The sequence below is a fragment of the Lepidochelys kempii genome, chromosome 14 (genome assembly GCF_965140265.1).
Source record: "Lepidochelys kempii isolate rLepKem1 chromosome 14, rLepKem1.hap2, whole genome shotgun sequence".
Lineage (NCBI taxonomy): Eukaryota > Metazoa > Chordata > Testudines > Cheloniidae > Lepidochelys > Lepidochelys kempii.
In genome coordinates, this window is record NC_133269.1 from 38,030,859 (window position 1) to 38,058,471 (window position 27,613).

General features: G+C 52.7%; 1 protein-coding gene across 1 annotated transcript in view; it reads left to right on the forward strand.

The window, feature by feature from the left end:
- Window positions 1-27,613, forward strand: part of LOC140898051 (butyrophilin subfamily 1 member A1-like) — a 179,779-nt gene that overhangs the window by 43,298 nt on the left and 108,868 nt on the right. The gene's annotated exons all lie outside the window — the stretch shown is intronic.

The following is a 27,613-nucleotide window of genomic DNA, read 5'->3' on the forward strand; positions in this document are numbered from 1 at the left end:
GTAAAGATGCTGGCACTTAATGACACATAACATGAAATTTGGTGACGTTTTATTGGGAGACCTTTCTTCTCGGCCATAAATCAGTCAAAAGGGTGCTATTTTTGTTGTCATGTGAGGTTTAGAGTACAAAGAAAAGAAAGTTGCTCCAGGAAATTCATCACAATTCCTCTGGGTTCTGTCCACCACCTTCTGGAATGCTCTGTACAAATAGTGACCGATTGGTCCAATTCCTTGATGTTAGCGATTGAACCTAATTTCTTGAAGAGCTGGCTGAGCAGAGTGTGAGGGGAGGCACATCACATGGCATTGCTAGGACCACTTTTTGTTTTAAACGTGACGCGTTATGAACATTTTCAGTGTCATCATTCAGTTTTGAAGATTTATTCACAATACGCCATCCATGGCAGAGTGCCCGAAACTTACCTTGATTATTTGAAAATAAATACCCTAACATTATCTTGTGATGGATTCATTTGTGTTTTTATCCAGTCTGCTGCTTTTTAGGTGGCATGGTCTGCTGAAGCTCTGTGTCACACGGCCATGATTGTGCAATTGACCATATAGTGAAAATAACATCAAATGTAAACTGTTACCTCGTTATTCAGTTCAGAACCTAGATCTGCCAGTATCTGCTCTGGACAGCCATGTTAATATATAATTTCACATGTCTTCTTCTCCACATCATGTGCGGTCATAGTTCTAAGTGTAAAATTCTTCTACCTATTTTGAAAAATCATCTGTAGCTGTCAGTACATACTGGTATAGCTTCTGGGACACTGGATAGAGCCCCATTAAATCTGCTCTCAGCAATTCCCAGGTTTTAACAACCTATGTGCAAGAACACAGGCTAGAGTTCTCATTTGGATCTTTCCTATGACATTTTTATTATAATCCCAACTATAGTAAGCAAAGTAAACATTATAATGTGGTTTCTGTAATAGTTGATGTCTCCACACAGTCAGAATCTAACTTTTGGTGTTTTTCAGAAGTAAATAAATACAGGACAAATTTCTGCAACTGAGAACTTGCATAAATACACCTTGCAGGGTCAGCGAGTTACATGGGCCCTTGGTGCTCGTGCTCCAGCAATATTCAGGGCCTGGGAGCCTGGGTCCACCAATGTTTGGGGCCAGGTCTCTGCCCCAGCCCCACCTGCTGCCCCCATGGGCCTCCCCTGGAGCGGCCCCGCCAGCTGCTCCGCGCAGTGCTCCCTCACCGGCCGCTGCTGGCTACAACACAGGGACCGGCGCGGGCGGCAAGCTGAGGTGGCTGCTGCACCTGCGGAGGGGGGAGAGGAGGAGGTGCACATGTGATGGCAGCCCCCCTGGCACCTACTGGGAGACGACTCCAACTCCGAGGAGGCTTCCTGGAGTCTGGACCTGCGCGGCTGGGGCATGGGTCTGTGTTGGACTCGTGCCCCCGCCCGCAGTCACCTCTCCTGCCCCACGCTTGGCAAGGAGATGCCCCATCCCCCACCCCCAGTGATGCTATGGTGAGGGGCAGCAGCGGGGAAGAGGTGCACACGTGGCCGCAGCCCCCCACCACCTTCTGTCACCCACCAAAAGGGAGGCGAGGGGGCTTCCTGGACCTGAGCACCTGGGGCTTGGGTGAGTGTCGTGACACCCTGCCCTCCCCCCTCGCCTCCGCAGTTACCACTCCTGCCCCAGGCTGGGCAAGGGGCAGCCCCATTCCCCACTGGACAACGACGAAAAGTGTTTGCTGCCTCCTGAAGAACATCGCAAAAGAAGGGGCGACATTTTGTTTTAATTTTAGAAAGTGTTTGCTTTTGAGGGCTATTGATCCAAGAGTGCTGGGTTGTTTCTGTATTCAAAAGCGTATTAATAAAGTTGATATTCTTAGTTAAATACATTTTTTTATGATGGTGATATTGTAGAACAGAGGGAAACTGTTAAACGCTTCCTGTTTCCAGTCCACTTTTACATTATTTTAAAAAATATAAATCGGCTTACAAGGCAGGTGTGAATGTCCCACAAGGCTCCTGTCTGCATCTTTAGGAGCCTAAATAACTTTCCAAATCTGGCACAGAGACTAAGGGGCAGATTTTAGAAGGTCTGTAGTCACCTAAAGATGTAGTTAGGCATCTAGTGGGATTTTCAAAAGCACCTAGGTGCCTAACTCCCATTGGAAGCTAAGTGCCCAGGCATCTTTGAAAATTCCACTAGGCGCCTATCTGCATCTTGAGACACTAAAACACCTTGGAAACTCTGGGCCTAGGTGACTTGCCTAAGGCCACACAGGGAGTCTGTAGCGGAGCAGGGAATTATGCACCTTACCCTGGAACTCCCTTCAGAGCCGCACCTGAAGCGTCTCAGATCCCCTGAGCTCGGTCAGCACAGGCAGCGGGGTGTTTAATGACTTTTCCCTGTCAGTGTGTTCTGGGGCACACAGGCTCCGCGTCGCTGGTGCCCTGACTCAGGGCCCGTCTGTCAGATAATAGTTCAATGATGTGCAATAAAAAAGGAGACTCTCACCTCAGAGGCTCCCCTCTGCAGCTCAATAAACTGTTACCCTTTGTACCCCCTGCTCGCCACCTGCACCTTTCTGCTGCTGTTACCAAAGGTCGTCATCTCAGCAGGATCATGAACGATGAGGGAGGGGAGGTTTCAGAGTGGTAGCCGTGTTAGTCTGTATCAGCAAAAACAATGAGGAGTCCTTGTGGCACCTTAGAGACTAACACATTTATTTGAGCATAAGCTTTCGTGGGCTAGAACCCACTTCATCAGATGCACGGAGTGGAAAATACAGGAGCAGGTATAAATACATGAAAAGATGGGACTTGCCTGCCAAGTGTGAGGTCAGTCTAATGAGACAATTCAACTAACAGTAGGATACAAAGGGAGGAAAAATAACTTTTGTAGTGTTAATGAGAGTGGCCTATTTCAAACAGTTAACAAGAAAGTGTGAGTAACAGTAGGGGGAAATTAGGATGGGGGAAATTAGGTTTAGGTTTTTTAATGACTTAACCAGCCCTAATTCAGTCTTTATTCAGGCCTAATGTGATGGTGTCCAGTTTGCAAATTAATTCCAGTTCTGCAGTTTCACGTTGGAGTCTGTTTTGGAAGTTTTTTTGTTGACGAATTGCCACTTTTAGGTCTGTTATTGAGTGACCAGGGAGATTGAAGTATTCTCCTACTGGTTTTTGAATGTTATAATTCCGGATGTCAGATTTGTGTCCATTTATTCTTTTGCATAGAGACTGTCCAGTTTGGCCAATGTACATGGCCGAGGGGCATTGCTGGCACATGATGGCATAGATCACATTGGTAGATGTGCAGGTGAATGAGCCTGTCAGGGTTCCTTCCCCACTCTGAACTCTCAGGTACAGATGTGGGAACCCGCGTGAAAGACCCCCTAAGCTTATTCTTACCAGCTTAGGTTAAAAACTTCCCCAAGGTACAAACTTTGCCTTGTCCTTGAACAGTATACTGCCACCACCGAGCGTTTTAAACAAAGAACAGGGAAAGAGACCACTTGGAGACGTCTTCCCCCAAAATATCCTCCCAAGCCCTACACACCCCTTTCCTGGGGAGGCTTGAGAATAATATCCTAACCAATTGGTTACAAAATCATCAAAGACCCGAACCCCTGGATCTTGGAACAATGAAAAAAATCAGTCAGGTTCTTAAAAGAAGGATTTTATTAAAAAAAAAGAAAGGTAAAAATCATCTCTATAAAATCAGGATGGAAAATACTTTACAGGGCATTCAAATTCAAAACACAGAGGATCCCCCTCTGGGCAAAACCTTAAAGTTACAGAAAACGAATAAACCTCCCTCTTAACACAGGGAAAATTCACATAAAACAAAAGATAAATGAATCCGCCTCGCCTGGCTTACCTATACTGGTTGCAATATTGGAGACTTGGATTAGGATGGGTTGGAGAAGATGGATTTCTGTCTGGCCTCTCTCAGTCCCAAAAGAGAACAAACATGTAAACAAAGAGCACAAAACAAAAGCCTTCCCCTGCCCCCCCTGCCCCCCAAGATTTGAAAGTATATTGTCCCCTTATTGGTCCTTTGGGTCAGGTGCCAGCCAGGTTAGCCGAGCTTCTTAACCCTTTACAGGTAACAGGATGTTGCCTCAAGCCAGGAGGGATTTTATAGCACTTTATACAGAAAGGTGGTTACCCTTCCCTTTATATTTATGACAGAGCCCTTGATGGTGTGGCTGCTGTGGTTAGGTCCTATAGTGGTGTCCCTTGAATATGTATGTGGACAGAATTGGCACCGGGGTTTGTTGCAGGGTTTGGTTGCTGGGTTAGTGTTTTTGTTGTGCGGTGTGTAGCTGCTGGTGAGTATTTGCTTTAGGCTGGGGGGGCTGTCTGTAAGTGAGGACTGGCCTGTCTCCCAAAGTCTGTGAGAGTGAGGGATTGTCCTTCAGGATAGGTTGCAGATCATTGATGATGTCCTGGAGAGCTTTTAGTTGGGGGCTGTAGGTGACGGCTAGTGGCATTCTGTTCCTTTCTTTGTTGGGCCTGTCTTGTAGTAGGTGACTTCTGGGTACCCTTCTGGCTCTGTCAATCTGTTTCTTCATTTCAAAAGGTGAGTATTGTAGTTTTAAGAATGCTGGATAGAGATCCTGCAGACGTTTGTCTCTGTCTGAGGGATTGGAGAAAATGCAGTTGTATCTTAGAACTTGGCTGTAGAAAATGGATCGTGTGATTTGGTCTGGATGAAAGCTGGAGGCATGTAGGTAAGTATAGTAGTCAGTAGGGTGGTGTTTATGTGACCATCACTTATTAGCACTGTAGTGTCCAGGAAGTGGACCTCTTGTGTGGACTGGTCCAGGCTGAGGTTGATGGTGGGGTGGAAATTGTTGAAATCCTGTTCGAATTCCTCAAGGGCCTCCTTCCTATGGGTCCAGATGATGAAGGTGTCATCAATGTAGCACAAGTGGAGTAGGGGCGTTAGGGGACGAAAGCTGAGGAAGCGTTGTTCTAAGTCAGCCATAAAAATGTGGGCATATTGTGGGGCCATGCGGGTACCCATAGCAATCCTGCTGACTTGAAGGTATAAATTATCCCCAAATCTGAAATAGTTGTGGGTGAGGACAAAGTCATGAAGTTCAGCCACCAGGTTTGCCGTGATAGTATCAGGGATGCTATTCCTGACGGCTTATAGTCCATCTATGTGTGGAATGTTGGTGTAGAGGGCTTCTACATCCATCGTGGCCAGGATGGTGTTATCAGGAAGATCACCAAAGGATTGTAGTTTCCTCAGGAAGTCAGTGATGTCTCGAAGATAGCTGGGAGTGTTGGTAGCGTAGGGCCTGAGGAGGGAGTCTACATAGCCAGAGAAATCCTGCGGTCAGGGTGCCGGTGCCTGAGATGATGGGGCGTCCAGGATTCCCAGGATTATGGATTTTGGGTAGCAGATAGAATACCCCTGGTCAGGGCTCTAGGGGTGTGTCACATCGGCAGAAGCACACTATGTAGAAGTCCAGTCTGCTGTTTCGACCTTCAGGAGGAGTCCACGCAGAATCCTTCTTTTTGTAGTGTTGGTAGGAAGCTTTCTGTGGGTTAGTGTGTGGTTAGAATACTCTGGGAATGGTGGGTAGAGCTAGACATTAACTAGGGTGTCTTGATAACTTTTCCCCCTAATTTGGACATGCAATTTTTCTCCCTTGTTCTCACTGGACTGAGCCTATTTTCTTGGAAAAAAAATAATGTGGCCAGATGAAAGAATAGCCGATAAAATCACATTGTTAGTTTCCCTCTGCTCCTTCCTCTTCAGTTACCTGGGGTGTGCCACGTTCACCTGAAAGCTGCAGCCTGAGGCTTATCTGGCACCTGGCTTGGGCTGGGGTTTGCACTTCAGCCTCGGGAGCAGGAGAACTCGCAGGGCCTCTGCAGAGTCACTCGGAGCAGCCCCAGGGCTGTTGTTACTTTCTGACATTTTCATTTTCAGGGCAGGATGGCGGAAGCCCGGAGGAGATTTAACAGCCAAGACAGAACTCTGTGAGCTCAGCTCAGTGTCTCCCTGTAACAATAACCCAGGGGGTCGCTAGGCCCCTAACAACGCACAGTGCACTCAGGGCCGGTGCAACCCTTAGGCGAACTAGGCGATCGCCCAGGGCGCCAAGATTTGGGGGTACCAAAAAGCGGTGCCCCCCCCCAATTTTTTTTTACATTTTAACTTGTCTTCTCTCCAAGGAGCGGGGGTGCTGCCTGGCCGCTGTGCAGCGCACGGAGCCGGGGGATGGACCGGCGGGGAGGGGCGGGGCGGGTCCAGCTTTCACTGCGGCGGGCGGGGCAGCACCGCGGGCAGTAGCAGATTTACCATGGCGCCAGCTAATGCGCCAGGCCCACACTCCGAAGGAGCCCCGGTGGCCGCTCTTCTCCGTGCCCCGCTCTCCCCTGCTGGGGCAGAAGCTTGGTGCTGCAGCTCCCGGGGCTCTGTCCTACTTCAACAGGGCAGGCTGTGCCGGCCGCCAAGCTCCCCCGTCCTCCGCCTCTTCCCCAGCATGCTGGGTTCCCGCCTCCCCCCTCACTCCCTCTCCCTCCCTGCCACCCATCAGCTGTTGCCTGCGAGAGGGAGAGGGAGGAAGCGGAGAAGAGGCAGGAGCGGGGCCTTGGGGAAAGGGGTGGAATTAGGACATATCCCCTCCAGGCCCCTGCCATGAGCCTCTCAGGGCAGGGGGCTGGGAGCATCCCCAAGACCCAAGCCCACACCCCCAGCCCTCTGCCCTGACTCCTCTACCCCCGAGTCCTCTGTCCTGACTCCTGCACCCCCCACACCTCCCATCCCTGACCCCTGCACCCCCCACACCTCCGAGCCCCAACCCCTGCACCCCCCACACACCCCCATGACCCCATCCCTGACTCATGCACCTCCTCACACACCCCCAGCCCTCTGCCCTGACTCCTGCACCCCCCACCCCCCATGCCCTGACTCCTGAACCCCCCTCACACACACACAGCCCCCAGTCCTGACTCCTGCACCCCCACATATACCCAGCCCCCCCACCTCATGCCCTGACTCCTGCACATCCCCGCCACCACCCTGAGCACCAAATGGGAGCTCCTGAACCCGGCCCCCCACATACCCACCTGCACCCCTGACACCGAACGGGAGCTGCCCCAGGTAAGCACTCCACACCCCAACCTCCAGCCCCAGCCCTGAGCCCCCTCCCTCATACTAGCTGCTGGCCAGACCCTGAACCCCAACCCCCAGCCTGCTCCTGCACCCTAACTCCCTCCCAGACCCTGCACCCCCACCGTCAGCTCGGTGCAGAGAGAGATGAAGAGAATGGGCTAGAACCAGGGAGAAGGTAGGTTCCAGCTCTATGTGGGCAGGGGTGAGGGAGGGATCCTGTTTACCCCCCCCCCCCAGCCCTGCTGCACTTGCAGTTTACTCCCAGCCCCTCCCTTGCTCCAAGGACCAACCCTAGCTCCCACCCCGCTGTGCTTTTGCCTCCGGCCCCTGCCTTGCTCCAGTCAGCAGGGACTAATTCTCCCACCATGACCCACTGTGCTCATCTTGCCCCTGGCCCCTGCCTCGCTCCAGCTGGGGACCAATCCTTCCCCCCCACCATGCCCAGCTGTCAGGGTGGATAAAAATCAATGACTTTAAGAAAAAAATAAAAAAATTAGATTTTAATTTAACTTGGATTTTTGAGGGAAAAAACGATCTAAAGATAGTTTTAATTAAGATACATTATATCATGGAATAGGGATAATAAATTCTAATTCTATAGTATGAGACAATATATAATTGTAATCTTTAAGAAAAGTTCTGTAAATAAGTTCTAATAGTTCATGGATTAGGGACCCAATCTTATGGGGTTCCAGGGGCTTCTGTATAGATTATTGAAGTTAATTTTTCTATCTACCCAATGGGACTCAGTGCTCAGTCTGCAAGACACCATCAGAGATGCTTAGTTTTGCAGTTCTCAAACTGTGGATTTGTGTCTCCAGAGGTAACATGCTTGTTAACAGCAAAAATGTTTTTAAATAAATAAATAATGTATAGCGGTGAGAAATAACAGACCTCAACTCTATTGTCCCTCTGCAAATTTGTGTACACAGGGTCAACCCTTTACCTCTCTTTAAAAGCGAAAAGTTTCAAAAAGTTCAATGAACAGAAGATTGTTGAGGGCAGAATAGATCTGGAAAAGGAGAAGAAGTCTGGAGGTAAATGTGAGAAGTGATGGACATATGCTTTTTTATTAAAATATTATGTTTGCTGTTGAAGAAAAAAATACTTAACGTTGTTGTTTTAGTTAAATAAAACAATTTAAATGTCTGTCTGGTAGTGTTCTCCTCTTAATACAGCCTGGCAAGAAAATCCTCCAAATATTCATGATTAACCTCTTGAATTGGAGATAGTTCACCGTCCAATGACTTCATAAATACCTGCTTCAATTATCTTTGACAGATGAAATAACCAAACAATCATTCATTTTCTGATATAGCTGTAAAACTCATCTGAAAAGTTTTCAAAATAAATCACAGTTTACAAATGTACAGTGCGTGCCTTCTAAAAATGAAACCTACATCTGTCTCTGAGTTGTGAAGAATATGTATTAAGGTTATAACAACCAACAAGAATGCACTTTTATGTAGAAACCCATGATTAAATCAAGTCTTCCTAACTTGTGATTTAAGTCATGATTTAAATCAAATCTACCCTGCCCGCTGTGCTCTTGCCCCTCGCCTCTACATTCCCCAGGGAGGCCCACAAATATGTTTGGCATCGGGCCCACAAAAAGTTAATCTGGCCCTGGGGGGAGCCAGGCCAGCCCCCTCTGGAGCAGGGAGCACGGGGCCCGGCCTGCTCTGGGGCAGAGCACAGCCCCCACAGGCCCATGAGGTGGGACAGGTTCATCCCCCTAAGGTGGGACTGTTCATGGAGCAGGGCCGTGGCAAGACCAGATGGGAGCTGAAGGCAGGCGCTAGGGGGATGGAGCGGGATTCCTTGCCCAAAGCCTGAGGGTGCCTGGGTACCTGCTGCTGCCTCCCCGTGTGCCCCCGCAGTCTTCCCACTGGTGCCCCAGCTCCCCATAGCGAGCAGCCTCGGAGACCCCTGCCTGCCCCCCTTATTCTACATTTGGCCCAAGACTTTTTTAAATTTCTTGGAGCAGTTTACCCGTCTCAGGATTTCTATGGGAAGTGCTCACCTGGAGCCACAGCTGGTCAATGCAGAGACAAGCGGGCATCATGAGGCATTATAGTTACCAAACATGGAAACCTCCCGCTCTGGGTACCCAGAATGCATGTGTGTGTGTGTGACGTCGTTTTCCTCATTGCGCGTGGCCGTCACCCGTTCTGACAGGCTGGTTATCGTGCTACGTTGACTCGTTTTCGGAGGTTGTCGACTGAGGCTCACGATGTCTGTGGAGATGTTTCAGATCTCAGACTCTGGCAAGTGCTGCTGCATCACTTCGCGAATACGTTGTGTCCATTGTGTGGGTATGTTGAGTGTTTGAGTGTGTATGTTTACGTGCCGATATGCGTGTGTTGTTGACATTTGTCATATTGATATTGTCCTTGCCACTTTGTACCGCAGTGAAGCAGTACGCGGGGAGGGGAAAGGAGGGGGAAGGGGGGGCACAAGGAGGAAGTTTCGCCTAGGGCGCAAAATATCCTTGCACCGGCCCTGAGTGCAATACACAGGTGATGGGATGTGCGCGAGGGCCAGATCCAACGGCCAGTGGGAATCTGACCATTGACTGCAAGGGGCACCGGATCAGGCTCCAAGGCCCGGAGAGTCTCAGACAGGCCAGAGCTCACGGATAGAAATGTGGGGCTGGAAGGGCTCCGGAGAAATCACCACATCCAGCCCCATGCGCTGAGGCAGGGCTCAGTAAACCGGACTGCTAGGGCTTCACCCTGGTCTGTGGGGGGTGTGGGGGGAGAGGGGGGTTAAGCATCCTCAGACCATGCTTCATCCAGACCTTATTTTGTGGGTTTTTACAGCTCTGAACTTCACAGACTGACTCTTTAGCTCCAGCTGTAGAGACTTGTGCTAAGCGCTGTAGGTCCCCACTTCAATCCCCAGTGAGTGTTGGGGTGGGTTAGACAGTTCCTGCCTGTGGGGCAGGGGATATGCGCTCCCTTCCAGCCTTCCAGCAATACACATCAGATTAGTTCATATTCTTCCCCCTCTCTCCATTGCCCCCTGTTCTCCCATCCCTTCTCCTCACCTCCATCCATTCCTTCTCTCCTGCCCTCTCCCTGTCTTTCCCCCTCTTTTACTCTCCTTCAGTTTCACTTTCCTGTTTTCTCCCCCTCCTGGCTCCTCCTTTTTCTTCTTCTCCTTCTGTGGCTGGGACTAGCAGATACTTGCAGGCGGCCCCTCCCAGTGTCAGCCCAAGCCCACACTGTGTAGAGCCACGGGCAGAGAGAACAGATACTCACCCAGCTGCCATGGCCGCTGCAGCTACAGCAGGGGAAATACAAGATGAAGCTATTTGCTCCGTCTGCCTGGGGTATCTGACAGAGCTGGTGACTACAGTGTGTGGGCACAACTTCTGCAGAGCCTGCCTCACCCAGTACAGTGAGGAGAAGGGAACGGAGGGGAAGGTTTCCGTATTTGGTAACTATAATGCCTCATGGTGCCCTGACCTGTCCCCAGTGCAGAGCCCAGTTCTAGAAAAGGGAGTTCCAAATCAACACACAGTTGAAACAACATCATACAAAAATCAAACAACTGGGGTTAAAATCATCGGACGCATTCAATGAGCTGTAGCTCACAAAAGCTTATGCTCAAATAAATTTATTAGTCTCTAAGGTGCCACAAGTCCTCCTTTTCTTTTTGCGAATACAGACTAACACGGCTGCTACTCTGAAACCTGCTCTCTGAGTGAGACTTACTCACAAGAGTGTGACCCTGTCACAACATCTGAGCATGAGCTGCCCCCATCCAAACCCCTCCCCACAACCCCAGCGCCGCGACCGGGGGCAAAGACAGAAACCTGACAGTGAGGAAGGACAGAGAAGAAGCTAAGGCCGAGGAGAGGGGGAGTGGGAAGGTTCAGTGAGCTCGGTCTGTGATTGCTGAACTGGCCCTTTCATCCTACCCCCGCCCTCCTCTCTTCCCACCCCCCACCCCCAGCAGGGGGCAGTCGAAGGGGCCAAGCTGGGTGTGTCTGTCCCGGCCGATGGAGGCTGCGCAGTGGGTGCCGGCTGCAGGGCCAGGATCTCAGGGCTCCGGGGAGCAGGAACCCCAGGCTGTGGAGGAAGCAGCTTCCTCTCTGTGGCTGGCTGGAGCCAGCACATCCCTGCTCCCCTCCCCCCTCGCTGCCCCCAGCCCAGCCCAGTCTGGGCCCACCGGACCCTGAACACGGCTGGGCTCTGGGCCATTCCACAGCCCTGGCCCCTGAGCCTGTCGGGATCCTGAGCCAGTCACCTCCGTGCCTCCTTCTAGGGGATCAGCAGCCCCTGGGGAGCCTCCTGTTACCCCCCGGAAACCCCGTCCTGGGCAGGGCCCCAGGCCCTGAGTCACTCGCTGGCTGCTCCCAGCTGGCCAGGCCCAGGGTCTCCAGCAGGGCCCTTGGTGCCGGCCCCGTGCTGGCTGCCAGAGCTCCCAGCCCCTGGCCCAGCCCGGCCTGTTGTCCCAGCACCGACCCCTCCCCTGCGGGTGGGGGGGGACCCTGTTGCTCTCAATGGCTGAGCCCCCCCCCCCCCACGCCGCAGCCTCTGGTGCTGCGCTCGCAGGCTCAGCCCGTGCCAGGGTCAATGCGGCGCTGCTGGGGCTGCTCCTCCCCCGGCCCCTGGGTTCTCTGGGTCTGGGGCAACTCTTTCCTGCCACCCCCCCCAGCAGCCCCGGCCGGTCAGTGCCACTCGACTGCCCGCACTCTGACCCCAGGGACCTGGGTCTGGCAGCTCGGGGGAGTCGCTGGGTGAATGTGTGGGGCAGAGTAACCAGGGCTCCCTGCGCCCCAGGGTCCCCGTGTGCAATGGGGAAGGCCCCGCGCTGTCATGCAGCCCTTCGGGGCTGGGCAGTGAGTGTTTTCATTCGTATAGTGCTCACGAGTGAGCCAGGCACTGCAGAGACAGAACACGGGGCTGCCAGGCCCACAGGGCTCCTGGTCTGAGTGGAGACAAGGCCCAGCAAGGGCAGCAGCAAACATTGGGGGTGGGGACACGGGGGTCCCATTGTGGGGCCAGCCACTCCCTGAGCCCACCCTGTGCCTGTCTTCTGGGTGTGGTAGACAGTATTGTAGTGACCCTGATGGCTCCATGCTGGGCTCTGGGACACCCCACAGGGAACAGGACAGGGCAGAGGCAGCCTGAGGTCGGGGGGAGCTGGAAGTTGTGGGGAAGCGGGAGCAGCCTGGGAGCTGGGACAGGTGTGGAAGTTCAGTGTGGAAGCCAGGGGGGTGGCCCAAAACCCTTTGCTGTCTTCTCTCCAGGTTCCCACTCTGTGATGCAGGATCTGTTGGGGTCAGACCCTGGGGTGAGGGGCTCACCCAGACAGACTGAAGATAGCGAGGCTCTGTCTGCATGGGGAAGGGGCAGCAGTTCTGTTAAATGGCTTCCAGTTTTGTAGACTTATCATGGAGACGCGCCCTCAGGTACCACCCTCAGCTGTTTCAGGGTGTCTTGGCAAGCATCTTGCCTCAGTTTACCATCTTCAGCACTCCTTAAATTAAGTCTTACAGTCAAAAAGATCTGAGAGAAATATCCCCTCCTGGGGCCTGCTCTGAGTCCAAGTAAACCCCAAAATAAAATCTTTTCCTTCACTCTGCTCCAGCCTTCAGCTCTCACTCAAGCTCCTCACTGTCCTCAAGACAGGAGTCCTCAGCCCTCCTTCCCGGAGCTGGGGTCATTTCAGACAGTGCCTTTATTCTCTGCGTCCACTTTCTCCAGCCAGGGGCAGCTCTCCAGGGCTCTGTCCTGCTACAGCTGCTGCTGTCATTGTCATCTCTGGCAGCTCCTCCCCCGTAAGGGAGCTCCTCTGTCTAGGACAGTGGTCCCCAGACTTTTTTGGTCATGCCCTCCCTTACCTGGTTTGTGCCCCCACCCCAGGAGCTGCGGTCGGGAGCTGCGGTCAGGAGTTGGGCCAGGAACGGGGCTGCAACTGGGTCCAGGAGCCGTGGGCTTCAGCTGGGAGTGGAAGCACGGTTGGGGCTGGAGCTGCAGCTGGGGTTTAGGATGGGGCCAGAGTAGAGCTGGGGGCAGAGCAGAGCTGGGTGGCGTTCCCTTCCCACCACCCATGGGGAGTGGTCCAGGCCCTGCCATGCCCCCCAAATGTTCCTCCACACCCTCTGGGGGGCACAACCCACAGTTTGGGGACCACTGCTCTAGGAGCACCCCTTCCAGGCTCCTTGCTCTGGTGAACTCTCCTGGGAGCTCCTCTCCTCAGCAGCTTCCTATCCCTCAGATCCCTTCAGCTGAGCCCTAGTAACCCTTTATCAGGCTCATTAGCTATTTGGCTGCCAACTAGCCACCTAGGGATTTAATTATTTCCAGGTTGGTCTGGGTTGGCTGGTTCTCCCTTCCAGGAGCCTGTCAGAGGTAGCCTCTCCCTAACTCCTGTAAAAGGGCCAGCCCACTTGACACATTCCCACTCTTCCCCCGGCCCCCGAGAGCCAACCTGTATTCAAAGGTTGACTTGACCATGGCTGACACTTGGTTATGTTCTGCAGCTGGGGTGAGGTGGGGGGTACTTCCTGCCCTGCTGCCACAAGGAAATCTGCAAGGCTCTTGGCCATAATTTTATTCTCGTCACTGAAGTATGAAGAGACCAGGAGTTTGATTCCCCAAGTCTCTATGTAGCACATGTCATGGGTAAAATCCCCCATAGTCTTCAGCATGTCATAGTTCAGAAGAACTCGTTGGCCATAGCAGAGGTAGTCGATAGCACTGGGCTTTCATCATTGGTGTGGTGGTCCTGTAGCAGATATGGGCTGGCTACAGAGCTTCCCTCTCAGCCAGATACACACCAGAAGTGTTCATCACAAAATCCTTTAATTTTCTACCAACTATGGCTAAGGTCCGCTTAAATATCATATTTTTACCCAGCGCTACCTAGTGGTTGAACAGCAGAATACAGTTTAGCGTTCCATTACATCTCCCCCTTTAAGTTCTACATTTCTACCATTTATAATGTTTACATTATCGCACTGTCTTTGAAGTTCAGTGTGGATCAGTCTGGTAGGTGTCTCTGAATGGTACTGGTCTTCTAATTACATCACCCAAACAGGTAACAGCTTGGTCATCTGGCTGTCCATTAGTTCCACTGACTGACTGTGGTCAGTCTGGAATCCTTGAGTCATCTTCTTGTTCTGCATCCACCATCTGCAGAGTTTGCTCAGTTGATTGTTCTTTCTGAGGAACAAACTGTAGATGTTGACAGTTTCTGTTGAACTCTCCTCTCTCGGTCTTGATCACATACAAGCAGTGTGTTGAATTCTTTTTCTTTACAACAGCTAGAGTATTCCATTCTTTTTCTCCATCCAGTTTGACACAAACATGGTCACCAGGTTCTAGGCCTGGTAGTTTTCTAAGTGATGTCTGTTGTAAAAGTGTTCGTAAACTTTTTTTCCCTTTTTATTCGATTTGGCTATTCTCTATGTGTCTGACAACTTTGGAGATAGATTCTTTTCCAAAGTTGGGAGGGTAGTTCTGAGTCGTCTTCCCATCAGGAGTTGTGCTGCACTATATCCAGTAGCTGCTGTTGGGGTTGGTCTATAACTCAGTAGAGCAAAGAATGGATCTTCCTGTTGAAGGATATTCTTGGCTGTCTGTACAGCTCTCAGCATCTCCATTTGCTTGTGAGTAATATGGGCTTCTAGTAATATGAGGAAAATCATATTTTGTTGAGATAAATAAAATTCTACTTCTATGAATTGTGGTCCATGCTCTGTCACAAGGTCTTCTGGAACCCCGAAATGCCCAAAAGTGCACTTCACTTGCTCTGTAACACTTTGGTCTGTTATGTCTTTCAAGTACACTCTTTCTACCTACCTGGAAAAATACTCCACGACTACCAGGTAAAGATGTCCCCTGAATTCACATAACTCTGCAGCTAGTCTCTTCCAAGGTCTCTTTCATTCAGACTAGTTCCTTGTTAGTGTCACTAATTACAACTGGCCGTATCTTTTTCCTCTCAGCCTTCAGTAAAAGAGCTATGGGAGCCCGTTGGGAAATTTTTCTACCCAAGGCAAATTTAACAGCAGCTCTGCAGCGTTTCATAGCTGATGTCCTGAGCCTGCCCTGCCCGTAACTGTGCATTTCTGGAGGTGTTGACAGTAACTCACGGCAAGTCACTGGGATTTCGGCTCTTAAGTTGAAGTCAAGCTGCATGTAATTTGAGGGGTAAATAGTTTATTTGCTGCAAAATTATATTTCGGGTCGACAGAAACGATTTGCGAATCCATGTTGAGTTTGCTGACAAGTTTCAACGAACAGAAAGGTGCCGCCGCTTCCCTTCCAGCCTTTAGCCCTGTGGCTGGGCCCTCAGTGGGGAGCCCCTGGTTCCATCCCCCTGTGGGATGTGGGGCAGGAACTGGAATATGGGTGCCCCCCGAGGTTAGGGCTGGAACCACTGGGCTCCAGGTGTCTGGTGTGGGGCTCCCTCAATCTCTCTTGCTGAAGACACCCTGTATGGCTAAACACTGCCATGGGCATGGGCCAGAGCGTGGGAGTGAGACTGACTCTGCAGACCAGTGGCTTGGGCCCCTGCTGGGAGCCCAGAGTCCAGCTCCCCTGCTCCAGTGACCCTGTAATTATTGATCCATAACCCCAGTGAGGGGAGGGGCTCTGGCCCCTGGCACAGCAGTGTCTCAGCCATGTTGGTGCCCCACTGCAAACCCCGAGTGCAGACGCAGTGCACGGGTGTGAACTGGGACTGGCCTCTGGCGCAGCTTCTCCCAGATGGAGTGGGCAGCAAGTGGAGAAATGCCCCCTCCCCTCCTCACTGCCCCAGCCTCATTAGCAATGGCCCCTAATCCCTCCAGCACCCCTCAACTGCCATCCCCCCACTACCCTGCCCATGCCCTAACATGGTGAGTCCCAGCTGCGCCCTGTGGGTCAGGGCTGCTGGGACTCTCCACTGTGGACTGTTGATCTCAATGTATTGCCAGGCTCTTCATGGTTTTGGTTATAAGGATCTCATTATCTCATTCCCGCTGCTCTGAGTGGTGCCCATGTGCACACGACCCAGCTCAGCTCTTCCTGTATCCCAGGAACGTCTTCATCTTCTGGGATCCTCATGGCAGCAGTGGGATGATTTAACGGAGCCCCTTAGTCATGGGGCCTTTCTCTCGCTTTTGTTTCAGAGCCAGCGTCCTGGAATCGTCTCCTGGTGCGTGGAGTGGTGGCAGTGGTGGGGGTGATAATCTCACTGTACCGATGTGGGTTTTGGAAAGGTAGAGGGAAAGTGTTTGCCTACTCGCAACTTGTCTTCAGGAAGCTGCTGACTCATCCCTCCCCGCAGCCTGGAAGTCGGCAGGATTCCCAGGAATCTGAGCTCCCCGCAGTGTGTGACAGGGACGGGGACCAGGCCCAGGGAACCAGAAACAGGAATCGAGACCCAGCCCTGGAGAATGGGGAAGGAGACCTGTTTGCGAATTCCTATCTGGTCTGCTGAATTGTTCACATCCAGACCCTCCCCACAGTTCTTAAAAAGTCAAAGCATTTCGTTTAGACGCTTTCCAAACAAACCATTTTGATTTTTCAGTTTGAAATAATTTTTTGTTTAAAAATGTCCTTCAATTTTATTTTAAAAATTCAAAAAGTTACAACCCTTGAAATGTTCCTGGGTCTCTTTGGTTTTTTTTTTAAAAGCTTTTTGGTTCATCAAAAATTTGGAAAAATGTTAGTTTTATTCAACCTGAAACCGTTTTTTTCCATCTCTTTTTTGGAATTGCTAGGAACCAAAAAATTCTGTTTGCCCAACTCGAGGGGCAGGTGAGGATTTTGGCAGTTATATTGTGGGTCTCTAAGTCTCCTTGTTGCTCAAAGTTTTCTTACTGCAACAAATTAATTTGGGATGAGGGCAGGATGGGCAAAAGCTTCCTAAAAGTGTGGGGGGGCTGCTGGCACCCAAACTGTGGCCCAGCCCCTGTGCCACCCCTTCTCCTCGAGGTCCTGCCCCCTCAAACTGCCCCTTTCCCTGAGGCCCCCCCTCACACCGCCTTTCTCCCTGAGCTCCCACTTCATGCCACCCCTTGCCCCCAAAACAGTGCCCCCCCATTCCCTTCTCTTCTCCATCATCCAGTCGCTCACACTTATGGCCAGTAAAAAGTGGTGGGCCCTGGTCTCCCCTGTTCTGGCCCCCCTGGGTGAGAGTGGGAGAGGATGAAGAACTCCTTTCAAATATAACTCCCCCCGACCTCAAAACAGCACAATTTGCCAGCAACAGCAAAACATGCACCTAACCAACCCGGGCCAGTCATGCTGTGTTGTGTGTTACATTCCCGTCCTGGGGCAATTTATGTCTTTGAGAATATGAACCCTGCAGGCCTGGGTGTTTCTCTGCGTAATGTGACCTCAGTGCTCCTCATGAGAGCCGTTGTTTGTAAATGTTTCAGTAGCAGACATATTTATTATTCATGGACAGACAGACATTTATTCACAATTAGAACTGGTCAAAAATAGCGAGGGTGGAGAGGTTCATGAAAATTGAAGAAGAAACCACTCCCCCCCCATATTCTTCAAACTTATTTGGAAATGTTTTTAATTATCAAATTTTTGTTTAGTTTTGGTGGGAAAAACTCCACATTCTCTCTGAAATGGGCAGAGAAATCCAAAATGTTTTTTTTAAAGAGGTAACTTTTTTCAAATGATCAATGTAATCCAAAGTGGCATTTTTAGTTAAAAGGTTGCATTGTCAGTGTAAAACACTTTTGAACCACCTCTGTTACTGTATAACATCGTGATGCATTGTTTGGGCCAGGTTCCAAGTGGCATTTCAGTTTTTGCACAGCCCTTCTCTTCTTGCGTCTGCACCTCTCATAAGCTGTGGCCTTAATCTTGGCCCTGGAAACACTTACGTGCATGTTTCACTTTAATTACTGCTGTGAATAATTCCATTTCAATGGGACAACTCTGAGGTTGGGTTTATGCTATGGCCCTATATCGGTGTGACTATGTCATTTCTTTAATTTTCTTTCTTTTATATGTGAAAGTTCTTGAGAGGTTAAAGCAGGTAAAATACATGAACAGGTTCGGACAGTCCAAGTTTGTCCGTGCAAAGTGACAGCAGAGATGTGGGATCTGCTAATTTTCCATAAGTCTCTCAGGGTTACCAAGGATAACTTTGGGGATCTCTGTCTCTCATCGGGAATGTTCCCTGAAAGTGTCCAAACAGCTCAGAGCTACAGAACCATTCCCTGGATCCATTCTTATAGCTGTCTTCCCCGGAAAGCAGTCTGGCAAGTGTTCCTGTCAGCTCATTGCTAAGTTATCTGTCAAAACACTAGAGTTTTCAGGTGCCTAAGTAGCTCCTGGAATCAGGGTGAAATTATCCTCCCCGCCACCACCAAAATTGGAAATGGTGCCCCTGAGTGCACGGTACCCTACCATAGTTCCCCCATAGGAACTGCATGAACAGGCAACTCTGCAAGTTCTCTGCATGCCTCTGCACGTGACCCCCACGCCTCTCCATTTCCTTGCCCACATGTATCCTGTCCCCATGCTGGCGGCTAATCCAGAAAAAGAGGGAAAGAGCTCACCACTGCGACCACCTGAGGGAGGTGTTGGGTTGAGATTAGCTGGTCAAAGCAGGCAATAGGGACAGAATTGGAGACTTGAAGCTCCTCAAGTGACCTCTGCCCTTTCTAGACCTGCCCTTCAATCACACACAGCGATTGTAAAGTTGAATGTGATAGTAACTAGACCCATTTTAAACCCTTCACCACACAAGACAAAGCCCGTAGGATTCATCATGAACTATTTATTTCCCCTCCCCTGGCTCCCTGAAGCCACCAGCCACCCTGGAGCTTTCCCTCCTCTCTCCCAGGCTGGGCTCACTTGATCACAGGAGCTCAGCGGAGGGTCCAGCTTTGCTCTTTCGCTTCCATTCTTCACGTCTTTGGGTGGCTGCATTGGCAGCTGAGCAGCCTGATGGAAACACTGAGTCCTCTGTCTCGGCAGGCAGGCCCAGCCGCCAAAGCCAAAGACTCCCTGAGAACAGGGGGAGGTTCGCCTGAACTCTCAGGGGTGGCAGCTGGGCCCATAGGGTAGGGTTACCATATTTGAACTTTCAAAAAAGAACTTTTCAAAAAAGAGGACACTCTGAGGGTGGGGGGGGAGTGGTAGCCCTGCCACCTATCTACTCCCTCCCACTTCCTGCCCCCTGACTGCCCCCCACAGAACCGCCAACCCATCCAACCCCCACTGCTCCTTTTCCCCTGATCACCCCCTCCCAGGACCCTGCCCTCTATCTAAGCCTTCCTTCTCCCTGTCTCCAACTGCCCCCTCCTTAGACCCCCCCAACCTAACTGCCCCCCTAGAACTCCACCCCCTACCTGTGCCCTGATTGCCCTGCCCCCTATCCGCACCCCCGCCCCCTGACAGACCCCGGCTCTCCCACACCCATCCAACCACTCCCTGTCCCCTGACTGCCCCCGCAGAACCCCCAACCCATCTAATCCCCCCTGTTCCTTGCCCCTGATTCCCCCCCGAACCTCCGCCCCATCCAACCCCCCCCCCCTCTCTGTTCCTTGACTCCCCCGACCCCTCTTCATATGCCCACCCCCTGACAGGCTCCCCCCAGAACCCCTCACCCATCCAACCCCTCCTGCTCCCTGTCTCCTGACTGTCCCTTGGGACCCCATGCCCCTTCTCCAGCCCCCCCGGCCCAGAGCAGTGTGTCTGGGGTGCGGAGCCAGACACAGTGCCGTGCCCCCCCGCAGAGCGTGCAGCTCCCTCCCCAGCCCCCAGAGTGCTGCATTGGGAGGGAAATCCTGGACCTTTTCAGAATTTTACAAATTCCATCCAGAGGGCGATTTAAAACCCAAAAAGCCGGACATGTCCGGGAAACTCCGGACGCATGGTAACCCGACCACAGGGACTCCAGGATCTGCAGCTGCTGCCACCTGTATGGTGAATCCTCCGACTCATCACCAACCAGCTCTTCCCCATTCTCCAACCTGGCCCCACGGTCTGACCGTGCAGGAGAACAGAAACCCTTTGGGACAACAGGAGAGTCTCCTCAATGCCGCACTCTTCGCATGGCTTCCCGTGGTCACCGGGAAACACGACTACGCTGCCCCCAGGAGTCTCTCAAGGAGCTGCCGGCGCAGTCACTGGGCACCCACTCGTAATGGTCTCGGGCAGTGGCATTGCAGAGGGAGCTGAGCAGACCGTCCCTTCTGTGACTTCCTGAATTGCTGCCAGGACGGATTCTCCTCTGCGCTAGGGAGAGTCCCCGAGGACAAGCAGCTGTGGTGGGGGAGGGGGCAAGACAAGCACTCCCCCTGAGCCCTTGACTAGCAGGAAAGCAGGACTCTGGGAGCCAAGGCATCGGTGTGTCTTGCTAGGAGAGCAGAGCTGGACAGCAGAAAACGGCATTGGAGGAATTGTAGAAAAGTCATTGTCATGGCCGGGTCATGGGCAGCCAGACCTAGTGGTCAGAGGCAGAGTCCACACTCACAAGACAGGAGTCGAGAGTCAGCTGGGTCAGGACACTGGAAGAGCAGAAGCAAAAGACCAAATTGTGTTCAGAACCTCAAGTCAGGTGAGTCACCCTGAGTCCGGATGCCAGGAAATCAAGCCTCGGGAGTGGGAGCAGGAACAGCCAACACACGGTCCAGAGCCGGGGAGGAGCTCGGCTGTTCAGACAGCTTCTTCTTCCTGCTGCTGGTTTAAGGAGGTCCCGGGGGCCGATTAGCTGCTCTGGGACTCTGCCAATAAGAGCCTCAAACTGGGTCTGGACTTCGTCAGTCCTAGGTAAGCAGTTTTTCATAGGCTTCCATGTGGCGTGCTGGAGGGTGGCTGCTCCCAGGAACCCTGCAGACCCGGGTTAATGACCCATGGGTCAGGACAGTGAGTGATCTCTCCCCGCTCAAACCTCCTGCACGAAACAGTCTCCAGGGGCATCCTCTGAGAAGAAAAAAACACAGTCATGAGGACAAATAGGCTATGGAACAGGAGCCCCCTCTTTCTTGCAACAGCCCCAAGTGCCCAGAAGAGTGGACGGTTCTTACCTCCAGGAGATGCCTGGGATCTTCCATCTAAGCCTCAAGGGGACCCCTGTTGCTTGGTCTGACAGGAGGAGATCATCTGTCCCCACTGCTCCCTGCGCTGGGCTGGCTGCAGCACACATCTGTGTAAGAGGCTGGGCCAGAGAGATGTTACAATCAGGGTCCAGGCAGCCCAGAAGGAGAACAGAGGGTCTGAAACCAGAAGACGAAGCAATCAAATCAGCAGATTCGACAGAGAAGTTTTCTACCCTACAGGGACATGAAAGAAGGTCTGTTAGGAAAGCTGAGATGTTAGTCTGGAAACTGCTAAGGCAAAGATTGTGACTTGTTAAGATTCAGTTTTAGTCACTACAAAGTGTGTTGTGCTTTGTTTCTCTCTTTGAAATGTCTCTCTTTCTCTTGCTTAGTATCACTTAAATCTCTTCTTTGTTACTATGCTTCCCAAACCACCTCAGTGTTGTGTGTTCGAGTGAAGTGTGGGTCTCCAGCCTACCCAACAGGCTGAGCTGTGCCCTGTCTCTCTGAAGGTAGCGAATAATTTCTGAGCGGTGCTGGGCCCAGAGTCCAAGGGCAGTTCACCAGACATCTCGTGGGAAGCCCAAAGAGACCAAAGGAGCAGGAGAGATTCAGGCCCCACTGACCCATGGGAACTTCCCACAGAAGAGCCTACACAGGGCTCTAGACACAGCCACTTTGGGTGTGTACCAGAGTTCACTCACCGCTAGATGCTGACCAGGCCTCGTGTCATTGCTTTCTCGCTGGGCTAGCAACCCCGCTCATACTCACTCTTGCAGTTTGTTGGCTGGGAACTCAGCCCTCCAACCAGGTGACTGTCCTTTACTCCACTCCTTCCTGGGTCGTGCTCCTTGCAAACAAAGTCCCAAAATGTCTTGAACAGAAACAAAGCCTTCCACCCTCGTGGGGAGTTCTTCCTCAGCCTGATTTCGGTTCGGCCTGCCCTTCTTGGGTTTCTATGGTCTTCTATGTCCCCTTCCTTAGGGATGGTGAGAGAAGCCAGTCCTACCCTGGACTTCAGGGTTTGGCCCAAGGCCGTCGACTGAACAGCTCGCTCTGCTTCTGGAGTTTTGCTGCTGTTTTCCCTTGTTTCCTCTCAGGTGGGGCTCACTTGGTCATCAATTTGGCCTAGCCCCAGGCTAGGCAGCCATAGGCCAAGCCACCCTGTTAGATACCCTCCTCCTTCAAATCCGGTCCAGCCCGGCTGACAGGTTTGCTGAGGGGATAGTGAAACCCCATTGCTGATCAGAAGGAGGTCAGAGTCTGTTCTCTAGGAGCTGAAGGTCCGTTTGTCCTGCTGCGGCAAGTGGAGCTGGAGAGCGGAGATGTTAGGTGAAAGAGATTGCATGATGGAGTTGGAGACTGAGGGACGAGAGCCTCCTCCCAGAAACGCTCCCAGGAGAACAGGCTTGAGGAGGAGTTCTCTGGGGAGCCTCTTGCTTGGAAAAAAACAAGGGTGGCACATTGATGAAGATGTCTCTGTCCCAGGGATGGGGGAAGCTCCCACCCAGGCTATGTAGCAGGGATCCCATTTCTCCCCCAAGAAACCCATTTTGCCCAAAGAAGTCAATGGCTCTTACCTCCAAGAGGGAGTGGGCTCTTCCCTCTCAGCCTCTTTGAGAACTACCACTGCTTGGCTTCCTAGGACAAGGGACCTGTCCCCACAGCTCCCTGAGGTGCTTCAGCTTCTGACTGCACCCATCTGGGAGGCTATCACACATGCCAGGGCCTAGAAGACATGCGGGGAGGAGGCTCCCTCTTCATGTCAGACTCTGAGAGCCCAGAGAAGGGCCAAAGGAAGAATAAAGGGCAGGAGATGAAGCTAGCCCGGAGCCTCTGTCCCATCCTCACCTCCTCAAATGTGGACTTGATTATGTCCGACTTGATTATGTAAAGAGTTGTCACTTTGGATGGGCTAGCACCAGCAGGAGAGTGAATTTGTGTGGGGGGGTGGAGGGTGAGAAAACCTGGATTTGTGCTGGAAATGGCCCACCTGTTGATCACTTTAGATAAGCTATTACCAGCAGGACAGTGGGGTGGGAGGAGGTATTGTTTCATGATTTCTGTGTGTATATAAAGTCTGCTGCAGTTTCCACGGTAAACATCTGATGAAGTGAGCTGTAGCTCACGAAAGCTCATGCTCAAATAAATTGGTTAGTCTCTAAGGTGCCACAAGTACTCCTTTTCTTTTTCCTCAAATGTGGAGCTTCCTGAGCTTCAGTTGGGCAGACAGTCTGTAGCCCTAACACAAAGGTCCTTCTGCACCATATGGGGAAGGCAGATCTCTGCCTGGGAGCATGGGGAATGGGATGGGGGTGAGATCAAGGAAAGAGGGGAGGGATATGGGTGTGAGGGAAAGAGCTCCTACCCCAGATGAAGGAATTCGGGGGGCCGCGGAAAGGACACAGCTCCACAGAGAGGGGAGAGAGTGCCAGGGGCCTCCATTTCCGCTTCCACTCGCCCCCCATTTATAGTGAGACACAGCAGTACCTGCAGCAGGGAGTGGGACTTGCTGAACAGGGAGGGGAACCTTGAAGAGCATCAGATGAGCCACAGCCCTTGCAGCGCCTTGGGCATCTGGCGCAAGTGCCGAATCATGTGAAGCTGGCCCATGACCTTGGCTGTGACATCCTCATGCTGCAGGGGAACGAGAACATGTCAGAGACTGAGACACTCCCCAGGAATCAGGGAGGATGAAGGGCACCTGGAACCAGCACCATCATTTCCACCCAGCAGCTGCTCATGTCTGAGTGGTGGATTCACCCTCCTGACCCCCAGGATGGAGGCTTGCTGTCCTCTCTAGTGACCTCCAGTGCCAACCCCCCTCCTTGTAGGGTGAGCTCCTGCCACTTCCCCATCAGTGCCCCTGACAGCTGTTCCACCTCCAACCCACCTGGGGACACCGCTCAAGTTCGGAGAACCCTCTCTTCCCCCATACCTCCATCCTCACCCAGGTAGGGCAGGGAGGGGGCTCTAGAAGGGTGGCGGGCGGAGGGAAGGATTCTGGCAGCAGTGAAGTGGGATGGGGAGAGCTTGAGACCTTTCCCCAAGACACCCCAGTGACAAAAGCTGAAACCACAGGATGGCAGCCCTGGGGAACGGGACAGGTCAGCAGCCCCTGACGACTGAATCCTCCCAATATCTCGAGAGTGGGTCCAGCCCTACCAGCAGCAAAACCAGCTTCCCACGCCCATGTGCCTCAGTCAGTCACCATCACCAGTCAGTCCTTGGCCTCCCAGGCTGCCAGGGATGGGAGCAACTCTCGATGGTGGCTCGGGTGACATGGACACTAGGCCATGGGGAAATGGGTGCAGCTTCGTGGGGCAGGAAAGGTTCCCAGAGGGCACTTAGGGGACTCTCCTGTCCTTCCCAGGAGTGATAGCAGAGCACCACATCCTAAGAACAGAAGTCCATGAAGGCCAGAAGTCCTTACTAGGCTCCTTGCTACCAGGCCAGCGAATGGCGAGAGGATGGGAAGAAGGCCCTGGGCCCCACCCCAAGCTTCTGAGTCGATTGCAGCTGCTTACTGTGTCCCCCATCAGTTGCTGGGCTTCCCCCAGGAGGGAGTAGACCAGCACCAGCCCAGCCTGGCTGACACGCAGCAGGGGGTCGTGGATGGCCAGCAATGCTGTCTGTACGAAGGATCTTCTCTGCCCGACGGAGAAGAATTTTTCAAAGACCTAAAACCAAGAGGACATGAGGCTCAAGTAGATTGCCCAGAGCCAGCCTCCAAGTCCTGGCGGTACAATGGCGTCTAGTGCCCCAAAGGGCGGGGAAGAGAGCTGCTGTGGCCAAGGCAGTTCATTCCCCAGGAGGCTTTCAGGGTCCCAGGGCTCAGGGAAGCCCCTTTATTAAAAGGTGGCAGATGCTGAGGGACCAAAGCCTCCAGTGGCTCTTTCGGGAAGGCAATTTATGGCAGGGGCCAGGATGGGCTGGAAATGGATCTCTAATGTGTGTGAGCAGGCCCACTCTGCTGTGCAGGGCACAGAGACGACAGGGGACCCTGTCTTGCTTCCAGCAGAGAGATCTCCTGCACCTCAGCGGCTAGAGGAGTGTGCGTGTGTTGTTACGGGGGGAGGGGGTTGGAGCTGACAGACCAAAGGTCTCTTCCCCGCAGCTTAGTGATTTCTCTCCTCGCTGGGAATGGCCTCTGCAGCTCCTTGGTTTCTTCAAGGGGAATCCAACCTGCAGCCTGACAAGGACAAGGAGACTCCTGGCCCAGTCCCAGTGTGGGACCTTTAGCACCAGCGTGTCCCACTGGTTGCTGGATGAGGAACTCTGAGCTGGAAATAAGGAGCGGGCTCTTTTCCTATCTCCAGGAGGCATCCACTGCAGGGAACCCAGCCAGCCCCACTCCCTGAGCTGTGTCATGCCCTGGCACAGTGCCCTTACCTCCCCCACTTTGGCTGTGTTCTTGTAGCCCAAGAGCCTGCTGTCCTGGTGCCAGTCATAGCACCAGAGATCTTCCGCCTCATGTACGGTCAGGCCTGGAAGAGAGAGAGAGAGAGAGAGAGAGAGAGAGAGAGATATTTTTCTCCTCATTCTGGTTGCAGTTTCTGTGTCCTTCCAATCCCATTGGTGGCTGCACAGTGGAGTGGAGAAGAACAGAGGCAGAGAGAGACTTGTCCTCCGGCTGGGGTCAGTCTGAGAGAAATGGTCTGGGGTCCCATTATCCACCTGTGGTCACTCTCAGTCCCCTATTGGGTTCCGTGTCCCAGCTGGGTTCCTTACCCCTCTGTTGGAGCAGCAGTTGGTAGAGCCGGTAAGTCCCCTCCCTGGCCTGCCGGCTGATGTCCTTGTCTGGATCGCTGACAAATAGAGCCAGCTGGGCCACATGGTGACCCATCCGAGGGAACTCGGCTGAGATCTAATGGAAGGGAGAGCAGAGGGGACTCCATCAGCATTTTTCTGTCATCTCCTTGTCCCCCCTGGGCCAGAGGGCTCCTTCCTCTTAGCCCCTCTGCAGGAGATGCTGGGGGAGAGGAGCTTGAGATCGACCTTTCATTTGCTCTGCTGCCAAGGGAGCCTGGAGCTGCTTTGGGATGCCAAGCAGGGGCTGGAGCATAGGCCCCTTAAAGGCCCAGGGACAACGCTGAACCAGGACAAGAAGAACTTGACATAAGCCTAGCTCAGTCCTGCTCTGACTCTGCCTCCCCATGAAGAACCCTCCTAACCCACAGCCCCGGCAGCAGCAGCAGATCCTGCAGCCCGCTGGAGCCAGCCCGCCTCCGCCTGGAGCCAGCAAGCTGGGCTCGGAGCTCACTTACGTCAAACTCAGGGAGGGTGACTGTGTATCTCAGCAGGGCTGTGCTGCTCCTGATAGCCCTGGCTCGCTCCTGCGACACCCTGGACACGACCCAGAGGTTGACATGCTGTGGGGAAAGGAGGCAGGTCAGACTCAGTGGCCAGCTGCTCCTGCTTTGCAAATGAGCCCCATGCCCCCAGCCCCAGGGGCCTGAGACATTCTGCGCAGGGGGGAATAGCTGAGTCCTTGATGGCAGAGCTTTAGAAGGGGATTCTTTCCCCCAGGACGCAGCTTGTACCCTTCAGGTCACAACTTGTCAGCGTCTCTCTAGATTGGGACAATGTTCGGGGTCGGGGCTGGTCCCATCCTCCCAGAACTCCTGACTCCTGAACAGTTCATCAGAAAGAAGACTGAACCCTCGGCCCTTCCCTGCTACGCAAATCCTTGGGGGGATGTAGGGAGTGACTGAGAGCACAATCCCCCCAGGAATTTCAGAGCACATCAGAGGGAAGGGCTGATTCCCTGGGCTCCTTCTCTTTCTCTAGGAAGGAGCATGTGCCTCTTCTCTGAGAACCATCTCCCGAATCTGATGGGCTCTGTGTGTTGAAGGGGTGGGGGAAGGGTGGGTTTTCAGACTCTCACTCCCCAAGACAGCCAGGAGCCCTGTGCTTAGTGCTCAGCAGAACCAGGCAGAGCTCTGGCTTGGAGCCCCAGCTCCTTCCTCTGTCCCTCAAGAGGGAAGGACCTGACACTACATTGCACTGACCTCCCCAACCAAGGACGGCCCACTGGGGACCCAGCTAGGAGGACAGAGTAGAAAATGCATCTTCCAGTCTCTCCTTACCAGTCCCCCAAAGAGTTACGGTCAAATGGGGCTCACCTCCAAGATGAAGTGGAGCCTGTCTGTGTCTGGGGACTCTGCCAGCAGGTTCCCCAGCATGGCATCCAGGACCTCTGGGATGACTTTGTGCAGAGCCTGCAAAGCATGGGTCAGAGTTAGGGAACCTGGGCCTACACCTGCCACAGGATGGGAAGAGGGGTCTCTGGGAAGCACTGGGGAGACGCCCAAACACATCTCCCGGCCTCTCTCCTTCACATCCCACTGCAGGCAATTCGCAAGAATTGATGACCCCTGGACCTTTAATCCATGAGCTTAGCAGGTCTCTGCAGAGGGCCTTGTAGGCAGAAGAGTATGAAACAGCCAAGTTGCTATGGATGGAACCTGGGCTTCTGGGCAAA